This window comes from Passer domesticus, chromosome 1 (genome assembly GCF_036417665.1).
Source record: "Passer domesticus isolate bPasDom1 chromosome 1, bPasDom1.hap1, whole genome shotgun sequence".
In the NCBI taxonomy this organism is placed as follows: Eukaryota; Metazoa; Chordata; class Aves; order Passeriformes; family Passeridae; genus Passer; species Passer domesticus.
In genome coordinates this window covers 156,643,472-156,666,108 of record NC_087474.1, presented here as the reverse complement: position 1 = coordinate 156,666,108, position 22,637 = coordinate 156,643,472, and the positions used below count along the sequence as shown (strand labels likewise).

Genomic DNA, 22,637 nt, shown 5'->3' with positions numbered 1-22,637 from the left:
CAGCAGAGGGGCCGGGGCCGTGTCTGGAGGAGGGTGAAGGAAGAGCGGCTCCAGCTCGCAAGTCAGAGCCGAAATTCAAGCAAAAAATATCCCAGCGGAGTGCTTCTTATTTAGACAGTGAGCTCAGGGAGGAGGCAAAAGCAGAAACCACCTGTTTGCTAAAAGAGAAAGGGCATTTCCCCCCCGGCACGGCGGGGACTCGGCTCCCCGATTCTCTGCCCTTCGGGGCGCACATTTCCCTTACCCTCGGGCTGGGACCCCCCGTCCTCTTGTCCCTAAAACGTATCCCTCGTCGCTCACGCCTCCCACCACCGTGTCCCCCGGACCGGTCAGTCCCGGCCCCATCCCCGGCTCCCCCCGCCCCCGGCCCGGCCAGCAGCGGGGCCCGCAGCGCTCCCCGCCCAGCGCTTCCCCTCCCCTCGCTCCTTAAACCCCGCTCGCCCGGCCCGGCACGGCCCGGCCCCTCTCCGGCACCGCCGCGGCCCGGCCCGGCCCCGCGCCCGCTGCCGCCGACAGCTCCCGCTGCCCTTCTCTTCTCCTTCTCTTCCCCTTCTCTTCCCCTTCTCCTTTCCTTCTCTTCTCTTTTCCTTCTCTTTTCCTTCTCTTCTCCTTCTCTTCTCCTTCTCTTCTCCTTCTCTTCCTCTTCTCCTTCTCTTCTCCTTCTCTTCTCCTTCTCTTCTCCTTCTCTTCTCCTTCTCTTCTCCTTCTCTTCTCCTTCTCTTCTCCTTTCCTTCTCTTCCCCTTCTCCTTCTCTCCTCGCAGCGTTTTGCCAATCCCCATCACTGGCCTGTCCCCGTGAGCGCGTGTGTGCGCAGGGGGGCTCGGGGCAGTGTGTCTGTCCCAGCGTCTGTCTGTGTCTGTCCCAGCGTCTGTCTGTGTCTGTCCGTGCGCTGCTGCCCTGCCCGCCCATCCCCGCCAGGCTGAGAGCTCTGCAGGGCGCGCCCGGGTCAGGAGCCGGGCTCCAGGCACCGCTTGGGGTGGTGCGGTGTCTGTGCAGGTAAGGGGACATCGCCGCGTTTGCAAACCTGGCACCCGGGGCACTGCGACTGAACACAACCTCTGCTATGTATTTTTATGTTCATTTTTCCCCCCCCAGCAGGGAGGAGTATCAAATTCAGAGGGCTAATTTTTATTTTTCTTTAATCATGCAAACATCCAGAAGTAGGGTCTGTCTTTTACAAAGGAAATATCGGAGGAACTGTGTTCCATTGTTCTTAAGCTGGATTTATTTGTTTCTCATTTTGTTAACAATGTTTTCAGGCCAGAGTGTGCTAGGTGAGTTGGTCACCTGAATCAGGTCTGGTGAGTCCTCAAATTGGGACTAGCAAATGCAGAAGACTTCACTGCAGGTGATAAAGCAGTGGCTGAGGGATGAGTGATGCCTTCATTGAGGAAAGCCATTGGCAGGAGGTTGACAGATGTCAAGATTACACTGTAATCACTGTTTTCAGGGTTGGTTCTCCTAACATAAATACCTTGGGAGTTTGATGACCTTACACCTTTTTGTATTCTGTCTCAGTGTTGGTGCAGTTTCTCAGTATGTGGCAATACTTTGCCATGTTAACAAGGTGTTTTCTCCACATTTATTACAAATATGCTGTGCATCACCTTCTAGCTGTAGCCTCTAAGGCTTCCTCTAAAGTGCCTAATTCATCAGTTCCTTCTCTTCTGAGTTTTTACATAGCTAGAGTTCTTATTCTTAAAAGAGTGTAGTGACTGCTGACAGCATTAGCATGCACGTGGTGCTGTGCCTGTATGCATGTATTTTGATTAAAACCTTAAAATAACACAGCCCATCTGTGCAGTGTGGACACTAGTGGGATCATTCTCGGGAAGATGCACCTGCAAAATGTATCTGTGTTACTCAACGTGCTCAATTAGCAACCAGAATTACTTTAGGTGCATGCCTGAATCTCCCTTTTCTCTTTGATGAATGACTGTTTAGACATCTGTTTTGGGGGAGTTTGTATAGATACTAATTGATAAAATAATAGGGAGAAGTGTTGCCAAATAGGTCAGGCAAACCATTGCAAGGTTTATTCCATTTCAAAAGCTATATGTTTTATTTTCTTTATTTTTTTTTAAGGGTAGGCATTTAATAGTTTTAACTATATTTTCAATCCTACCAACTACCATACATATTTCCCATTAAGATGCTTCTATTCTGAATATACAAATACAATTGTTTGGACAGCTGGGGCAGTGTCCTGAGTAACTTCCAGTTGGACCTATCAAATACATGAAGGTAGATTTTATGTCAATGAAGTGTTTATAGAATATTATTGCAAAAGAAACTCCTGAGTATGTGCTGTGGATTCACTGTGCATCCTCAATCAGTGTGTTGTAAGTGTGTTCTAGTAAGAGGCAGTTTTGGATGTTTTGGCCTCCTTTGTGGTGAAACGGAGAAGAGTCCAATTCTGAGCTTAGGAATGGGCAGCCCACCAGCTGATGAATGTCATCTGGTTTTGTGGAGAATTACTCCAAGTAGCTTGCAGACAGGCAGTTCTCAGCACACTGTGGAGCAAAGGGAGGAAAACAGGTATTTTGACTTTTAAACCAGCAGATGACAGTGCCTTTCTCTCCTGGGATCAGTTTGGGGCCAAATCTTGTTTGTTTCAGCAGAAAGTAATATTCTCTCTGATCTGAGTGATTGTCTCTTGAATTTGAGTGAGACCTGTGCCATGAATGAGCCTTTGGGTTGGAATAGCACATCTGATGGAGGACTCATTGCAGGGGAAGCATCTGTCTGACTCATGGTACTCTGACTCATGTTACTACAGAGGAAGAAAACCTCCCCAATGGGGACCTAACAGAGGAAGAATGAGGTGGAAGGATTAGTTAATTTTTTTTGGTCTGTGGGAAGGCTTTCATGAGCTCAGAGACCCAGACAATGAGTGGGTGAGCATGTCTACAGCACCTATACATATACATAAGTATTTTCTTACTTCTTCTTGCATTTCATACTGTTTTAAGGAAAACATCTTTGCTACATGCCAGAGCTAGCTTTTAATTCTGGAGATTATGATACTGAAAATAATAGGACTAAAAGAAACCTTTTGTTTCCAGCATGTGATAACTTTCTTGCTAAAATATATTCTTGAGATTTGTTCAATAATTATCTTAGCTTCAAAGGATATTTCAATTTGTCATACTGTAATGCTTTCTCCTAAAACTTGTTTTGATTAATCACTGCTGGATGATCACAATTTCTCCTGTTTAAAGACGTTCTTGAATTCTTCCCATTTCTCACAATAAGAAGAAAAACCTTTAAGAAAAAACTTACATTATGAACATCTTGTCTGTACCACCACACCTGAATGATACAGGTGGTACTGGGCTATTTCAGCTCTTCAGGTAATGCCAAATTTCCCAGTCATTTTTACATGAACTTTAATTATGTATTGTCTCCTATGACACTGAAATATCTCTTTCCAGGCTTTCCAACTCTATTTTCCATTGCAAACAAATGTAGTGGTGCATTTTTGTCTTTAAAACTGCCTCTTTTAGAGAGGACTGATTCCTGCAGGTCTTTCCATGGCTGAGTGAGTCTAAAAAGAGGAATGTTGGGTGGTGACTGGGTGCTGGTCACTTTGTATTAGGCACTACCCACTGTTACAAAGATATTTTGAAGTTTGAGAACTCAAATTTGGGGAATGAGGAAAGGGAGAGACAGCATCTACAGAAATCACTGAACTGTAACTGAGGAATTGGGAAATTTTTTTTTAATTCTTGTAGCATATGTAGGTACAGCAGGAAAATGGACATTGGAAATTGGTCCTTTTTGGACACAAACTCATTCTGGCAATTTTCTTCATAATGTGCTTCATTTTATTTGGTGTTTTCCTAGAGGCTTCTTCCAGTTGCTGCTGGAAGTTTAGTGATCCCCTTCAGTGGAAATCACATCAGGCTTCTGAAGCTGGCAGGAGCAAAGGTTGGCTGAGATGGCTGTCCCAGCTCCATGAACAGAGCCAAGCAGAGGAATGTCTTCTGCAGAAAGAAACTTCTGCAAAGATGTCATATTGTGCTTTTGGGAGACTTTCAGGTCTTAAGTCTTGAAATTATCTGCTTAAGGTACACTTAGATTTGCATTCTCCCTTGCAAGCAAGTAGGAAAACTCGTAAGTCAATAATCATAACATTTCTTTTACAGTTTTTTATTTCAAATTTTGTTTAAAATAGAAATATATGCTAGGTTTTGGGGTTTTTTTCAGTGGAGATGAGATCTTAGTCCTAATGTTCTTGATTTATAAATGTCATCAGGGGTAAGTAAATTACAGGTGAGATAAAGGATTTTTACCTTAAACTTGCAGCCCACTGAGTTGTAGTCAGGAAGAATAGATTGAGGATGTTGCACTGGCAGCCTTTGGCAAGTCACTGAATTTATGAGCAGTCAGTTCTTCCAGCTGTGAATAAGAGATAATATTGGAAGGAGATTTTATATGAATTGTGACCTTAAGTTCCTAAAAATAGCCCAGACAAATCAGAAGGTTTATATAAGTTCAAAGCATCCTGATTCCTTATTAATTGAATAATATATTCTCTAACAATTGGCAAGATTTCTAGAATTTGGGTGGTAAAGAAAAACTAGCTGGAGCTGGTTTTTTGAAAAGCATAGAATCAGAGAATAATAGAACTGCTCACTTTGAAAAAGACCCCTAAGGCCATAAAGTCCAGCCACTAACCCAGCACTGTCATGTCTACCACTAAACCCTGTCCCCATTGCCACATGCATTTTAAATGCCTGCAGGGGTGGTGGCTCCACAGCTTCCCTGGGCAGCTTCTTCCAATGATTGACAAACCTTTCAGTGAAGAAATCCTTCAAAATCTCCAGTCTAAACCTCCCCTGGTGCAGCTTGAGGCCATTTCCTCCTGTCCTATCCCTGTCACCTGGGAGAAGAAACCAGCTCCTCCCAGGTCTTGTATTCAGAGATGATAATGGAACACCCTGCAGCCCTTATTTCTGTCTCAGGACTGTTCTTTATGTGATCTCCTTTGCCTTGCTGGTGCAGGCTGCCACAGGGGTCCTGATCAGCAACTGCAAACCCTGGGCTGGCAATCACTGGGGGCAGGGGGGACATGCCCTGATTTCATCTCCCTGCTTCGCTCCTGATGTCCATCTCCACCAACTAGGCTGAAAAAATTGATCATGTGAATGTGAGCCATGAAACAGGAGGGATAGCTCTGCTGGTGGGACAAGCTGCTTGTTCCTTTCTAGTCTGAATATGAAGGTGGGAGTGGGCTGATAATATTTATTCTTCAGCATCACTAAAAGGTCAATAGAATAGCTCCTGCTTCACCTAGGAAAGAAAAACTATGCACACACTATTATTGCCCTGAGAAAACTGTTTCAGTATTGGCAGTAAGTGGGTACATCACCCACCAAGGACTTCTGTTATAGCTTAGAGATTTAATCTGGAGTGGGGAAAAATAAGAAATCACCCCTCTCCCTAAGAGCCATTGTTGATATACAACAGGTAGGTTGTTTGATGGACAATTAATTTCACAAATCAAGTGATGCTTAGTAGTGAGATATCTTTTGATTCCTTGTGCTGCTAGCTGCAACCTTAAAATAAAGGTTTGTTTAGGAGATCAAAGTGGGCTGAGTTGCTATTCTTTGTTACATTGAGGCTTTCATGGAAAATACCTGCTATCTTTGTGTACACCAAGAAGGGTGTTAGATTTACAAGGCTTCTTTCTGTAAAGCAGAATGAATTCTCTCTAAAAACTCCTATTTCTTTCCCAGTCAGGAGGAAATTCGGCAGTAAAGACTGGGCAGGTACCTGTGAGCTTTGGCACTCGGTTGCAAACTCCTGCTCTACAAAAAAAAGCAAAGCAGCCTGTCCTGGGAGCCCACTGAGCAGTCACAAATCCCTCTCCAGGGTGTGTTGGGCTGTGGAGCTGGCCAAAAACTGCCAGACCTGGACCTGATCTGATGACGTGCCACAAAGCTTCTCCAAGCTGTGTTAGCCCTGATTATTCATCAGGAATGAATGAAACTGAGTTATGGGTCATGTTTTGCAAGTGCTGTCAGTCCTGATTATGCAGTGGTGTAGATTTCCTGTGCTCAGGGAATGCTGTTATCACAAAGCTCATCTACGATGCAGTAGATGTAAGTTACCCTTCTCCAGCTCATCAGAATCTATTTACTTTGCATTGATTCAGTTCTTTAGAAATTAATCTTTGATTCTTTGCAGAACAGAAGGATCCCTTGAGTTTGGTTTAAGCAACTTGATTTGATTATTGTTATGTCCTGAATATTGATTCTTAAGTGACTTTAATAAGAGATGTCAAAACTGCCATATTTCACTTCACATTTGAAGGCAAGTTTAAACCATTGACAGATTTAAATATTTTTGGACTGATGGTCTTTGTTGTAATCCTAGCCAACACTTGGTTGTGGTTCGCCTATTTATTGCTCAAGTGCAATTTTTTCAGTGCTTAACCATGTTGTTGTCAGCACCCAGGTATTTCCTTCCAGAGCAACCTGGTTAACACTGATTACCATATAATATTTGCATATTGATTGCAAAGATTTTCTTTGAGCTGTAAAGTTTAGAGGTACTGGGGAATTTCTGACGTTGTTTCATGCTAAGTGTAAAACTAATTACATCTTGTATGACAGAACTTCATTAATTCCAATTTCACCAGCAGATAAAGGCTACAAATAATCTGCATGGACTGCCTTGATTGCCAATGCAGTTCTCACTAATGAAGCAACAGCTGGCACCTGTTTTACAGCATCTCTTGTGCTGGGCATTCCTGAAAACCTTTATCCATTTTGGTGGCAGGGCTGGTTTTCTTCACAGTAAGTTAAATACCTTATTGAATCTTCAAGGAAAGGAACACATGGTTTTCAGTTCTTTGTAATGCTTGATAAAAAAAAAAATGTTTTTCAGTGCTTATCTTTGCAAAATACACCCAAAAATCTGCAGCAAACCCCACTGACTAGGTCTTGACAGGACGGTCAGGCACAGTGGTATAAATTCTGACTGGGAAATTAATTCAGGATTGGCCAAGAGGTAGCAAGACACAGCCCTTCTGTAGCATCTGGAATTCTTCTGCTCCTGTGAGAGCACTGACAAAGCTCAGGTCTGCCTCCTTTCCCTGATCTGCTGCAGAACAGCCCAGGATGCTCAGTCTGAACACGGGACCTGATGGTGTAGCTCTGCAATGGACAGTGACTGCATGTTCCTGCAGCAGGAAGAAGAAGAAACCCATTCCTTTTGTAAAGGACAGAGCTCTAACATAGATAATAAATCTGTTCTGGGAGGCTGGGGCAGGAGTGAGCTGCTCATTCCTAACAGACGGGTTGACAATCCTTGTTCAAGTCTGATATTTCATAAACCACCTTGAGTTATTCCAAGGCAATTTCCCTTGTCTTGTTTTGCTGTTTAGTTATGGTGCCACCTCTAGAGTGCTTCTGAGAGGGTTTTTATGCTTTCTGGAGGCTTTTCTTAATTATATGGATAAGTACTTTTATGATTGATTCCCGAAATTAAAACAGTTTATAACTGGGGTTATATTATCTTATCTTCTTTCTTTGTCATCCCTTGGGTTTTTTTACTGAGTACATTTTCTGTTCAGTTTGTACTCAAGCTATTTGTATATATTTGACTACTTTTTTTTTTCTTTTAAATTTGCTGTTCTGTCTTCATTTATTTTTATTGTTGCCTTTGATTTTTTTTTCTCCTTTTTAGTAGATATTTGTACTGCCATATTTTCTTCACTTAGCATCCTTCTCACTTCCCTTAGCAGCTGTTCCCAGACTATGGGCCATGACCCCAGGCAGGCTGTGGCAGTTATGAGTGGGCTACAAAATTAAGTTGCTAATTTTGGATATGGTGACACAGGGAAGTCAAAGAGTTGTTGGTTTCCTTCGGCAGTTTTCTGAGCTAAGACTGATAACATGTAGGAAAACAGATAAAACATCAAGTACCCTTATACCAGATGCCACTGGTATGATAAACAACTTAAACCTGTTTACTCTTGCTTCAGTTTCTCCTCATTTCCACGTCAGTGATTCTGCTCCCTGTGTCTCTCCCAGAGAGTGTTTTTGAAGGCAATAACCTGCTAAAGCAGGTTCTGCCCAGCCCAGGAAGCCACAAAGGGTGCACTGAGTTTTGAGGAGTTCTGGGAGTCTATCCCCCTAGTTGAAATAGTTACTGGCAGTTTTGTAGATCTTTGGGATTCAGAAGAAAAAAAAAAACAAACCAAAAAACCCCAAACAAAACAAACTCCACAAACCAAAACAAAACAGATCAAGAACAATCCCACCAGAAATAAGCAGGAATAATTTTGGTTTAACCAGTGTCAGTTTTTCCCTTAGCTCTATGCCTTTGTACTTTTCTTCATTAATGAGCTGCAGATGCATCATATCATGGGCTCAATTCCCTTAAATAATTGCTATGGCCCATTACATGGATGGATATAATATGGGACAAAAGGCTGTGCCACTGGTTTGTGTGGCATTTAACCCACCTGCCTTGGGTCTGTCTGCCTCTAGCAGAGAGCCTGAGTGTGTGTGGAGATGGGCCTTTCCTGCCCAAAATGTCATGCTGGGTCATCTCATCTAGTTTTTGATGTCTCTTTTTGATCCTCACTTTCAGCCAGACATCCCTTGCTGCCTTAAAAATGGTGGAAAAAAAAATACAGTTTTCCAGGGTGTAATTCATCTAACCTGTTTGAAATAAATTACTCCCTAGAAGTGTCTGTTTGTCTTCATGGATTATAGAGGGCTGGCAGGTGGTTTACTCAGATTTAGATAACTACACTGTAAATCTCTGTATTGGTCAGATGAAACCCCATAATTTCAATAAGGTACAGCAGAGTCTAGGCAGGACTGGTTCCTCACAGCTGTTGACCCAATATCATTCAATAAATTGAAAAGTTTTGTATTGGTTTAGGATCTCTCAGGATATGTGTGATGTGACAGTGATGTCACATAGCTCAGTGTCAGGCACATGTAGAGATGACAGAGGGAGCATGAGGCTGTTGGACTGCACATTATCTTTAAAAACCTCTTCTGTCTCTCATCCAGGGCCCATGGAGGAGGAGGGATTACACTGGTTTTGGGGAATACCAGCCTTTGGGTTGATTTAGTGTAACTTTAAGACAATTCTGACCTGAAGCCAGTGTTTCTCCTGCATTGAAACCCAAATAATTGCTGGAACATGGCAGGGAACAATTTCCTCTGAAATGGACACTTGTGTAAATGATCATTTCACTTATTCCTGTTACAAATAGGACAAGGTTTATTAATTCTCATTTGTCATTAAGAAGCTCCACAGAGCATGGATTTTTTCTTTTGTCAGTCCGATACTGTCTGCAAAAACTTGGCCTTTATCTACTCGAGTGTCTCAATTAAAAATTGGCCTTTATCTATGGAGTCTTTCAATTAAATAGCAGTATTATGAACACTCTTGATTCAGCCTAGGTGGGAGGATCTGTGCCATTGTGCAAACAGCTTTTCTGCCTCATTACTAGCTCTTCTTGTTTGGCTAACTTGTTTGCCTGATCAGATGATAAATGCTAATCCCTTCTCTGTTCTGTGACATGATGCTGAATTGGATGGCTGCAAAGCTCATAGGAGAGTTTTTCTCCTTCAATACCATCAGGAAGAATGGGAGATTTGAGGAGGATGTTAGCCCCTTGGACCTTTAATGCTGTATGCCCATGGGATTAGTGAAATCCTGTTTATTACAAGATAAATCTTTCCACACAAGGATCAAGTCTGGTAAACAGGGAACCCTTTGCTCCTGTCCCAGCTGAGATGATGTGGGACAGGAAGGCCTTGCTTTTCATGTAAGACTTGGACATCTGAACTGAGCTTAATTCTGGCTCTGTCACAGTAATTTTATACAAAATAAACCATAGAAATCACAGAGTGGTTTGGGTTGGAGGGAACCTCAAAGATCATCTTGTTCCCACCTCCTGCCATGGTCAGGGACACTTTCCACTAGTTCAGATTGCTCCAAACCCCATCCAGCCTGTCCTTGTACACTTCCAGGGATGGGACATTCACAATTCTTCATCTGAAATCCACCCAAGTCCCCATTCCCATCTAATAAAAATGGCATTTTAAAGGTGACAGCTGAAGAGTCTGGTTATAACCCCATTTGTCTCACCACTTGCCTGCATTTTTTGTTCATTGCCCACCTCTCCTTTCTTCATGAAAATCTCCATCTTTGTAGTTTTTCACATTGCTTGGGAGATGAGACAATGGCAAGAGCAGCACCCAGACTCCTGAGCAGTGGACAAGTGGCTGAGAGGGTCTTGTAGTTTCACACCAGGTCCTGCTGTCCTGCAGGGTTTTAAAGAGGGTCAGTGATCAGCATTTCATGCTTCTGGAACTGTTGCTACTTCAAGTGTCTTGCCTGCAGTCAAGAGCAGAGTCTTCTTCCCAAGAATTTGAACGATTATTGGATTAATAATAATCTAAACCACCAAAATCACATCTAAGCAGCATTTTCACAAGTGCTAGGACTTGTGAAATATTTTCTTTTACAGGAGATGGTTCTTTTTATCTTATGATTTATCAAAAAAGACAAGCTTGTGCCCTTCTTGGAGAAGTCAAACTGACTCACAAAACACTCTGAATTTCATCCCCTGGAACACAAAATCATTGAAAGTGAAAAGAATGGGAGTTAAAAGCTAAAAATTGCAGAAGGAGCTTGTAAAATGTTAGGTACCAGGGACAAATTTTCAAAAGTTTGTGCCATTATTTTCTGGGACAAAGGAGAAATATGACACCCATTTCTTATTAAATGAAAAAAAATTATTAGTCTGATACCTGAAGGAGAGTAAAAATTTACGTCTTCCATCAGTGGTCACAGAATATCTGAGCTGGGAGGGACCCACAAGGATCAGAGAGTCCAGCTCCTCAGTGAATGGCCCATACAGGAATGGAACCCACAACCTTGGTGTTGTCAGCACCAGGCTCTGGCCTGAGCTCATCTCAGAATAGTGAAATAAACAAGATGAATTCTTAAATAAAATAGTTCATAAATTATAATGAAATAAATTCTGAAATAAAATAGTTTGTAATTATAATGGAATAATTTCTGAAAACCCTGGAGAATGCAGGCACTGATCCTGCTTCCCGCTACTTTATATTCAACTCTATATTTAAGGCTCAAAAATTCTTTTGCTAAGATCCTTCATCTTATCACCTGAATTTCGGGAAAGGCCTCTGACCTTGTTCACACTGATGTTTTCTTAGACAGTAGAAATCAATTCTAAACAATCTACAAGCAGAATGGGAACTAGTGATAAAAAAAATAATGTAATCTTTCCCATGGGCTTAATGCTTTCTGGGAATAAATCCGTGAAGCCTAAGAAGAATTCTGTCACTAGCAATTATATTCTGTGATTTAAGGTTTCATCAGTGCCTTTGAAGTTATACAGACTTAAGTGGAAAATTACTCCCAATTTATTGATGTTCTTATTGTGTTGTCTGTATTTAGGGACAGATTCTGTCATTCCAATAAAAAATTATAGAGTACTTTAATCTGCTAAGAGGTGTGCTGAGAGACCAGTGGGATTGCCTGAACATTGATCCTTTTGTGAGCTGTGCTACTAAATCAGCAGAGCCAGTAAAGACTAAATCATACATCTCAGGGTGTGATATTTTAAAAAAAACTATTGTCTGTGTTGGCTTCCACTGATGTGGTGAATTCAGATAGAATGCCTGAACTATTAAAAACGCATCATTTAAAAATTAATAGCTTTTAAATTTCATATATATTTTTAATGCTTTCATAATTGTCAAAACCTGCAGATTTAAAATGATGATTTACTTGTTTTTTAAAAATTGTGTACAACAATATTGTGGGGGGAAAAAAATGCCCTCAGACTGCTCTCTGTGGCAAACCAGGTGAGCTGGAACATTTCTGGCCATATCTTTGCAAGGCAATTTCATCAGGAAATACTTGAAATCACAGACTAGAACTCACTCACTGACCTGTGAGCGCCAGGCAGCATCTGAATTAAATGAGTGCCTGCAAACACCAGTGAATCCCCAGCCCAGCCTGCTGATACTGGGACCAGGACAGGCTCTGGTGGTCCTGCCAGCAGAGGAAAGGGGTGTGAATCTGTTCCCATGTGTTCCCCCAGGGCAGGCAGGAGCTGAGGGCAGCAATCATGGGAGGCACCGTGGCAGGGGTAGCCCTTTCTTACCGTCCTTCTCTTCTGCATTTGTGGTGGCTCTGAGGCTACTTTGGTCCCTGGGAGGGGTAGAGAAGTTCCCAAGTTCTGCCCACATCCTGCCCGTCCCTGCCTGTTTACTTGCAGCGCTGGAGCCTGCAGGAGAAGCATTCCTAAAGGCAATCCTCTGCTGCAGGACAGAGCTCAGGAATAAGGTAGGTCTGAAAGTGCCTCAGAGACACATGGAGAGAAAAATACTTTTCCTGCCTCTCATTCTTTTCCTGAAATCAGAAACAGGATGATATAATCCATTCCTCGATTAAATCTCTGAATTTCCCCTGGAAATGTTCCCTTTGCTGTGAGATTCACACTATGCAGAGGCAATGCTCCTATTTATAACTTGTGGCTGAAGAGAAGTCTCTCATTAAGTAAAACAATCTTAGAGTAACTGTTGAATGGATTTCAATGCTTTGGTAACATTTATTTTAAGAGCGTGTCCTCTGCTGAAAGGTGGGTCAGCCTCAGCACCAGGGGCTGTGTGGCTTTGTTCCTACTTTGCACTTGTGAATATCCCTTGGAGTTTGGGTTTACTTTTTTTTAAAATATCTTTTTTTAGTTGTTGGTTTTGTTATCATTTTTTTCTTTTTGATTTACACTAACAGAGCTGCAGCTGCACATCAGGATGGAGCCAGGCTCTGAGATATGAGAGCTTTGCCACGACAAAAAAATAATTGGTTCCTGCAATTTGGAATGTGATGAAACTGAAGCGTGTTAAGGTTGAATACTTAGCCTGCTCTTGCATGATCTTTCCAATAACTCATGTTCCTTTGAAGTCACTTCATTGTCCTGACTTTCCTGGGTTTGAATTGTTGCCAGTGAAACTGAGTCCTCCTGGTGTAATTCATAGGCAGGAATCATAAAGCTGACACTCTTGCACATTGGTATGTGGGGAAAAAATCTTTTTGCCCCTAGGATGTTATTAGGAACAAGATGACAACTTGTGAATATTTTCCAGGTATCATAATGTTTTAATATATTGGAAAGTTGAATAACATGAGTGATAACATCACAGCAATGTGTGACATAGTGTTTCTGTTGTCCTGAATTGAAAATCTGTTCTAGCTATGGTGAACATCAAAAGTTTTAATAGTGAAACTTTTATTATAGATTTTAATACTATTTATGTCTTTTAATACTTTGAACCTTACAAGGAATTTACTCATGAAGTACACAAAAACAGGAAAAACTGTGATCTTATGGATATCCAGTGGCATTCCTGTGGATATAACTGAATACTTTAGAAAAGTAATAGACTGGTTTTTATGAATAGCATCCCAAAGCAAATCTTATGGGAAAAAAAATCTAACGGTCTATGAAGGATTTATTTGTGCATATTGTTTTGTTTTCCATGGTGAACTTTTCATAAATAATGTAGTTACAGGCAAGGTAGACAAGCTGTTTCATGTGAATAAATGAATCAATACATCAAACAAATGCAGTGGTGTGGAAAAGCAAGAAGTGACCTATTGTCAGTGAGAAGAGACTTGGGGGTGTGAGGCAGGATATGCTTCTCAATTTGCTGCAATAAACATTTTTCCAAAAACTTCAGAAGTGGAAGTTCAATATAAAGACTGAAGACCTGCATTATGCTCTCAATCTTTTGTCTCGTACACCTCAGAGGGAAATAAAATTCTGCCTTCTCAAAGGGGAGGCCAAATGTGAGGAGATAGAGCTGTTCTCTCTCAGACTTGAGAGTCAAAGCTATGGTTCATGTGGAGGGGAGCACCAGAGAGAAGAGCTAAGCCCACACCAGTCTTCTGCTCAGAGGGTTGGTTGTAACACAGGGACCCAGCAGTGCTCTCATCTGTCTCACACAGAGATTTCAAAGGTGGGGAAATCCCTTTCAACAGATAAATTTCAAATCTTTCTGTTGTGCTGCATGATGCCAGTCCTACAGAGAAGACTGTGCCATGGAATGATAATTTATGTGAGATGAATTAAGTGCAGTGGCTCTCCAAAGCTTTCATACCCCATGTAATGTTGAAGTTTTGTAGCTCCACAGCACTTGCTAGTGAGCAAATACAGCAAGACCAGAATTCCCATGCAGCAAGCCATGAAATACCAGAGTGGTTTGGGTTGGAAGAGACCTTCAGGGTTCTCTGTTTGCAATCCCCTGCCCTGGGCAGGGACACCTTCCACTAGACCAGAATGCTCAAAGCCCCATCCAAGCTGGAACACTTCCAGGGATGGGGCAGCCACAGCTTCTCTGGGCTGTCTCAGCCAGGGCCTCGCCACCCTCCCAGGGAAGAATTTCTTCCTAATATCTGATCTAAATCTACCCTCCTTCACAGCCATACCCCCTTGTCCTGTCATTCCTTTGTAAAAATATATCTCTCCAGGCCTAGCAAATTAGGGTTCTTATAGATTATTTCCTTTCCCCTCCCTGTTATACTGTTTTGGGGAATATACCAGTTGTTGCTCACAGTGTAATTCTCTTGGATGTCCGATTTGCCTGAGAGATGTAAGTATTTGTGCTGGCATGGAACTTCACTGGAAATGAAAGCCACAGTTCAGCAGCTTAGATTTAAGCCTGCTGAATTTTTGAAAGAAAAATTCCTTCCCTGAATTTGGGAGTAACCCCAGCAACCCACATGCCGTGCATGCCGAGTGGAAGAGGGGGTGTGGAGGTTGAGTGGGGAGCAGGAGTGCACCAAAAAGCCTGGAAGTTGGATACAAGATGACAGCTGAAAAAATACACTTTCTTACCTGGTTTTAAAAAGTGTTTCCCAGTAAAAATACAGTTAATGCAGTTGCTATAGCTACCAGCAAGGTTTTGTGCAGAACTTCTTGAGGTACTTGACGTATAGTTGTACAAAAGTTTTTTCTCAGTTTGAGGATTTGGTATCATCTTGTGTTTAGTTTTTCTCCATTTAACCAGGCACTGTTAAGCACCAGCTGTGTTTTCAGTTTCTGTTCAAAGCAGAAGAAGGCAAGGAGCTTGAAAATTTTTATTTTCTTTTTCTCTTTATTGTACAAGTGAAACATTGTTGATGCAGCTGAACTAATGTGTTATTTAATTTCTAATTTTTCTCTGTTTGGGATTATTTTTAGGCTAAGAAACAGCTAATATCATTGTGGCTTTTCATGTTTATCTTAGTACAGAGAAAACTAAAATTCTTTCATTATTAACCACCAGTCGAGCAACTTGTTCTGAGCCTGAAGAAGTCAGGGAAGGGTTTAAGATTAAAACATGACACTGCAAACAGAAGAGGAATGAATTCATTTTAGAGATCAATTGCATCAGGTAGCTGATGATCGTAGCTGAGCACTCAAGCAGCTTTCTAGTCCTAGTGAGGGAATGTTCTGTCATAAATCAAAACCAATGGTTCTATAGATCAGGAAAAGCTCTGCAACTTTGAACAAGGAATAGATGATATACTGAGATTGTTAAGAATAATTTTGGACTCACGTTGGCTGGGAGGTTAGACTGCACATTATTGTCTCTTTCAGCTGTACTAATCTATAAATAAGTGTTGGTCTGAATACATTGACATGAATATGACAAACTTTCACACATCAAATTAGATCTCATATGTATCTACTGAAAACAAGTTATAACACCTGTTTTATCTCTTAAAGAACAGGCTGTCAGTCTTGCTAACAAAGGCAAAACAGCAAAACAAGAACAATCTCATCTTTTTTTTTAATTTGGCAACAGATAGATTAAAATAGTTATATTCAGACAGCAACTGTGTTGGAAATATTTGCTTATCAGAACATGATGTCAATTCATGTGCATATCTGCCCATGGCAATGTATTAGTACTTCAGTATTTTCCTTGGCATCAAAAGGAAAAGAAAGCAAAGTACCTTCTTGCTCCCGAGTGGAGCAGGAAGTCTAGTGCCAAAACAGATGCAGAAAGGCCAAAGTGCTCAGGGTCTTTTTGTACCCTTTGTTTTTCTGGTGAGGGCTCCTGAGCCTCCCTGCAGTTGATGGGAGCAGAGAATCACCTGCTGGCATTTGGGTCAGTTGAGCCTCAGGGATGCCTGCATCCAATCCAATTCATGGACAGAGAAACTCAGAGTGGAGTTTAACAATTTTTAGGCAATACAAAAGTGCCCTGTAGTTTTGGTTCCCATATCTGTTATAATTCACCCAGAAACAAGACTGAACTCTGCACAGAATGTTCTTAAGCTCTCCCTGTGGAAAGTAGTGTTAAAGTTCAAAAATACATTGCTTTTCCTAGCTCCATTTTTGTTCTTCTTCCCCAACCTGCTTTTCTTGTACAATTTCATCATTCAGGAAGGAGGGGGTTCTGTTTAAAAGTCAAGTTGTGCTTCTTCTGTTCACCATTAAGCAAAGACTTAGCACTCAAGTCTATTCCTCCTCTGCCTCTGAACTTGATAAAGTTTCCTATAATTACCTTTACCATCTTTAGCTGTTGCTTCTTTTGGCTGAATTTCTTATGTCACCTTGACCAGACAGACATCTGCTGAAATATTGGTATCTGTTGGAACACCAATATCTAAATCTTTGCTCTTTGTCTAAGCTTCTTTTATTGTGTCTGGGGAAAATAATCACTTCTTGTGAGTAGTTAATTTATTTTATTCTTCCTCATGAGAAAGAGATAAAATCAATCTGGGTATGGATTTTTTTCTGTCTTTTTTTTTTTCTCTCCATGAACTTGAAAGGATCTTAGTATAAAACCACATAAAATGTTAGTTTAGACACATACAGCCTAAACTTAATTGAGATAGATCCCAGCCAGAGCTCTGCTATGTCTTAAGAAAAAGAGTATAATATGAGACCATTTGAAATTAAGCTTCACAGACCAGGAACACACAGATTTAATTTGTTTTAAGTTCTAGCACTGCTGGCTAAATAGGTATCTCTTTTCCATTTCTAAAACTTTTCCATGTCTTTTCTCCTCCACCAAATTTTCTAATTTTTATTTTGTTATTATTTTCCTGAAAACACTCTATGTCCTTGTCCATTTCAAAATATCCTCTCCCCAACTATCAAATAAAATCTTTGATACCTATATTATCTATCCAATAGCTCTCTCTTCTTTTCAGATAAAAAAATCAGGATATTGCATATAAAGAGGTAGGGGAAAAGGAATTAAGTAATTTTTGAGTTTCAGGCCTTTTTGAGACAATATGAGGCACTTCCTCCTACAGTTAATTGTGAAAATTTTAAATACGAAGGAATGATAATGTTAGAAAAACGTGAGTGTGATGTTTCATTCATGTGATCTGTAAATTCCCTTTTTTCTTTCGTCACCCATTCCCTTTTTGCTTTCTCTTTCATTGCTGTTTCTGAAACTTGCATGAAGAATGACAAGGGAGGAAGCAGAGTGGAGAGGATGGGACAGGGTGAGAGCTGAAATGGCCCAAAACCCTTCCAGCCAACACCAGAATTATTGATCTGATGCTGTCACACCCCTTGCCATAAGCACAGACAGGCAGACCCAGCTGTGCTCCAGGGTAGCTGCACCTCTCTTATCAGCTCCTAAGTGATAAGCTCCCTCTTGCCTCTGTCAGCTGCCTGACATAAGAGCTGTGTGGGCTGTAGAGCACAAGCTTTTGTATCTTATCCTTTCTGTGTGAGTGACAGTGCTGAAGTGAGCCCTTCCTGTAAGAAACTAGGGATAACTTACATGTTTTCTCCAGCTACATCTTTTCCTGTTAAATTTACAGCTGTCAGACCCTTATTTGCTATACTTCTCTTCAGTGTCTTCAGATTATCTTCTGTTTTCACAGAATCACAAAATGGTTTGGGTTGGAGGGTTCCTTCAAGGTCACCTAGTCCTGACCTCCTTGCCATGGGCAGGGACACCTTTCACTAGAGCAGATTGCTCCAAACCACATCCAACCTGGCCTTGAACACTTACAGGGAAGGGATATCCACAACTTCTCTGGGCAACCTGTGCCAGTGCCTCACCATTTTCAAAGTAAAGACTTTCTCCCTAATATCCAAACTAAGCCTGCCCTCTCTCAGCTTAAAGCCATTATCCCTTATTCTAGCACTACATTATCCTTGACAAAAGCCCCCCTTCAGCTCTTTAGATGCTGGGAGGCTGCTATAATGTCTTCCTAGAGCCTTCTTTCTTTTCCAGGCTGAACAATTCCAATTATCTCAGCCTTTTCTCATAGGAGAGGCTCTCCATCCCTCTAATCCTCTTTTTGGCCTCCTATGGATGTGCTCCTACAGGTCACGGTCCTTCCACTGTTGCTCTAAGTGGGGTCTCATGAGAGTGGAATAGAGGACAGATTCACTTCCCTTGGTCTGCTGGCCACTCTGCTTTTGATGCAGACCAGGATATGGTTGAATTTTTGGGCTGCAAGTGCACATTGCTGTCTCATGTCCATCTTCTTAACCATCAGCAACCTCAATTCCTTCTTGGCAGGACTGCTCCCGATCCATTCATCTTATTCATCCTTTCATCCATCCCATCTTATTTAGTTTTCCATCTTACTCACAGCCCTGGAGGCAGAAATGACAATAAAAGTGACAAGGCAGAATTTTCCTGCAGATCTCCTTCTGCTGGGATCATGGTAAAATCATGGAAGGATTCACAGTCAGTGATTTCCTGAGTGTCATATTCAGAAATTGAGAGGAGTAAAGCATGGTTTTTATCTCAATCTTGGACTCAGGGTCTCTGACACTTCATAAACTCTGTTTCTGCTTGACTCCCCTGTTTTCCCCATACCTGCCTGTCCCATGCTCATGGTGGCCATGGTGGTGGGCAGAGATGGCTGAGACACCAATATGGTTGTGTTTGAGGGTCCCAGGATGAGGGAAGAGATGAGAATCTTGACTTCATGTTTCAGAAGTCTGCTTTATTATATTATGATATTATATTATATTAAAATGATATATTAAAACTATACTAAAAAGAATTGAGAGAAAATGATCCATCAGAAGGCTAGAAAGAAAAGGAATGGAGTCATAACAAAATCATGCTCACAGCCTCGACGCATGTGGCTGTGATTGCTCATCAAGTGAAAACAATCCACATGGACCAATCCAAGATGCACCTGTTGCATTCCACAGCAGCAGATAGTTATTGTTTACATTTCTTTCCTGAGGCTCCTCAGGAGAAAATCCTGGCAAAAGAATTTTTAAGAAAATATCATGGCAGCACACCAAAGATCCCACTTGTCTTCACTGAAAACTGTCCTGCACTGAGGCCATGCTTCTTATTTCTCTCCTTTTATAGCAGTCTGTGTTGATGGTGAAGACATCATAATGCAGAACTTTGTGGTCAGAGGAGATGATTCTTCCTGCCTCCTCTTAGCCTAGCTCCTTTCATAAGAAAGAGAAACCTTTCAGGTCAGAGCCAAAAAGAGACTGGAGCAGTCACTTCCAAGATTTTTAGTCTTAAATTCTTCACCCAACCTCCCCACTCTGCAAACACCTGAGCTGGGTAAGGTGTCTAACCTTAGGATTTTGCTGTTGGGGCTTCCAAGATTTGCCCCTGCCTTAAATAATGTGAGTTATACAATTATGAGAAATTAAATGGCAATCCTACATCAGTTCCAGTGCCACTTTTTGTTTGGGTCAGTTCTCAAAATGCTTTGTTGCAATGTCAACTAACTGTGAATGGCTTTCTACCCTGGGGCCCTGCTGCAACAGAGGGGTAAAGACTGGCCTGTTTCTAGAACACCTGGGGAGAAGGGGTTCCTGCAAGCTCCATACATCTGTTCAATTGTCTTTTTCACTCTGGTGTTTTAAAATAAAAATGGCTGTGCTTGTTCTCAGTGAAGGAGAGCATGGAAATTCTCATCTTGGGTGGGTTTCAGGCAGTGGATACAAAATCTGGGAGTGCTGGATGGAGATGGAAAGGTTCAGAGTTGCAGATGCAACCCTGCTATCTGTACCTCCACAAGTAATTACAGATATTTCTTATTTTCATGGCCTTTATTCACAGATCCTTCACTTTTGCTGGTGTGTTGGTGTCCACAGTAGAGTTCTGGGTTTCATTACAAAGGTCAAGACCATGCAAATTGTACCATGAAAAGACTCTGCAGTACTAAATCTCTTAATCAAATGCACTTGTTGTTTCTGAACAAACTTTCATTACATTAGATATCCATCATCTTTTTGGAACACATGGAGGAGGAACTCGCACACGTGGTTCAAGTAGGAGGCATTCACATTCCTGTAGTTGGGAAATTTTCTGTCATTTGGATAGTTCAGCAGGAATGTTGGGAAGTGGTAGGTGAGTGTGTGGTACACATCCAATTAGCATGGCCCTGTTAATAACCCTGAGAGTGACAGACAATGGGTATGAGCTCATTTCTGGAGTTTGTAGGGATTCTGGTTATCCAGGCCATTATGACAAGGGGTAGAGCAAGGAATGCAGAGCAATTCTTCCTTGCCCCAGTTAAGAGTTCTGGGAAATGCGTTCACCAGGCTCCTCTTTGTTAGAAAGTATGTTGTCTATTTTCCAAATAGATTTAGGCTGTTACCCCATCCTGATTCCTTGCTCCAGCTCTGCTTGCTAACTATATAAAGCCATTACATATGGGTCTTTTTACTGACATAATCCTCGACTGTACTAAAAAAGAAAATATTAAATTTCATTCCAAGAGCTGTAAGAACTTCCATGAGGATATAAAAAGCAGGAAATTGGCCCTGTAAGAGTGGAGTACTCTCATATTGAATAGCCTTCAGGGGCTCAGTGTTAAAGGCTTCTTCCTAATAGCTAATGTAGGTTGGAACAGTTTGGACTCTGCTTGAGAGGAAATGGGATTTGTAGGACTTTGCCAGTACAGGTTTACGGGGCTTAGGCCAAAGGACTTGTGTTCTGTGACCCTGTACAAAATCAACATGTTCCATACATACTGCACTAAGGAAAGTTTGAACATGCAGTACTGAGGAAAAATCTCAGGATTTTCCACTCCATCACAAACTCGTCCTACCATAACTTTTCTGGAGATCATTTTGGTCTTTGTCTTGCTTGTATCACTCCTCTTTAATCTGGACATCCTGCAGACAGATGTGGAGGTTAATTTAAATGTATGCAGCTCGAGGAATAATGTTATTTATCACCCCAAACAGCCAGTGTGCTTTGTATTATCTTCAGGTGATGGATTTTCCATTTCCAGGAGGTCTGCGTGCTGCAAACACTGCTTCAGCAACAACATGAGAGACATTTCAGCATTGTGCTAGGTTTAAAAGAAGACAAAAAAGTATAGGCAATGTTTTCTAATTTGGCCTTGTGTAATACAGTCATTATTAGGGTGGTTGAGCTGTGCACCTGCTACTTGGTAATGTAGTTTGGAGTGTGTTTTCTTCCAAGAACATTCCTAAATTTTTATGTATCTAATAATATTATTGTGTTAATATCCCCAAGATTCAAGTAAATTTGCATCCCAAAAGATGAGGCACTGCAGAGGCAGAATATCGACCAATATGTTTTTGCAATCTATGTGACTTGAATGATATACCTGAGAATCTTTTGGGGGTAGAAGAGGATAGTGCAAATGAGATTATGACAAGTCAACCAACCTCTGAGTGTTCTGTTGCTAGTTCCCTGGTCCATGCTATAGAGGTGAAGGCTACAGCTTTTCAGGGGAAAGTAAGTAACAATTAAAGGGAAAAATTTATTTGAAAAATGGGAAAAAGTTCAAATAAAATGCAGCCCTGAGAAGCTACTTTGCTATATATATTTTTCAAGCATCTAGAAGTATTGAACCAATGCTTCAGTTTCCAGTTCAAGGTATTCTTCCTGCCTTTGCCAGTGAGTAAATAAACATGGTGAGAGAAGCTGTCAGTACAAGTGCTACAGGTGCTGATGCCTGATTCTTGGGCAAACTCTGTTTTCAGGCATTGTTTTCCTAGATCAGATGTGCAAAGCTTCCCCTTATCAGCCTCTCCTTAGCAGCTCTTGTAATCCCTTCCAACTCTGAGACACTTTCCATGAGTCTTTTCCTTGATAACTATTTCAGTAAGGCTTACCAAGATGCTTGAGGAACTGTATTTTATACAGAACCAGCCTCTTAGATGTAGAACCTATTTTTAAATTCAAACTCCTTGTTGGCTGAAGTGAGAAGGGGTCACCCTTTATGGACTTGGCTGGTCCATAAACACAAGCATTCATAGGGTGCAGTGGAGATTTTCCTGACAGTCTGGTCAGTGATGCCAAAGCTAAAGTCACAGATTTTGATTGCAGGTTACCTTGGGGTTTTCTTGGACAATAAGTAGAAAGATTTCTAAGCTTGATATGCAAGAGTACAATTTAAATCTGGAGTTACTTCCTCTGGGCAAAACACGGAAAAGTTATACTTGGGGATATTGCATCAAGGTTTCAGCCTGCAGACGCTGTGTGGCTGCAGCAGGCAAAAATACACTGCAAAGTCCTCTTCTAGCAGTGAGGATGTTTTAGAATAGCAGGGATTTGGCAGACAACCAGTAAGGGCTTGTTTTAAAGCCTCTGTGGTAAACGCATTTATGAGGGGTCAATTTGTGGAATGCCTGATCCAAGCATAG

The 22,637-nt window shown here is 41.5% G+C and overlaps 1 protein-coding gene across 3 annotated transcripts in view; it reads left to right on the top strand.

The window, feature by feature from the left end:
• The first annotated feature begins 606 nt into the window (after nt 1-606).
• Nucleotides 607-22,637, top strand: part of COL22A1 (collagen type XXII alpha 1 chain) — a 241,567-nt gene continuing 219,536 nt past the window's right edge. The window contains exon 1 of one of the 3 annotated variants that reach the window (XM_064398335.1): nt 607-997. The gene's annotated coding sequence lies outside the window, so the exon portion shown is untranslated. Of the gene's footprint in view, nt 998-12,227; nt 12,356-19,437; nt 19,570-22,637 lie in introns of those variants that run through there. The other 2 variants (XM_064398343.1, XM_064398346.1) reach the window with 2 other exon arrangements.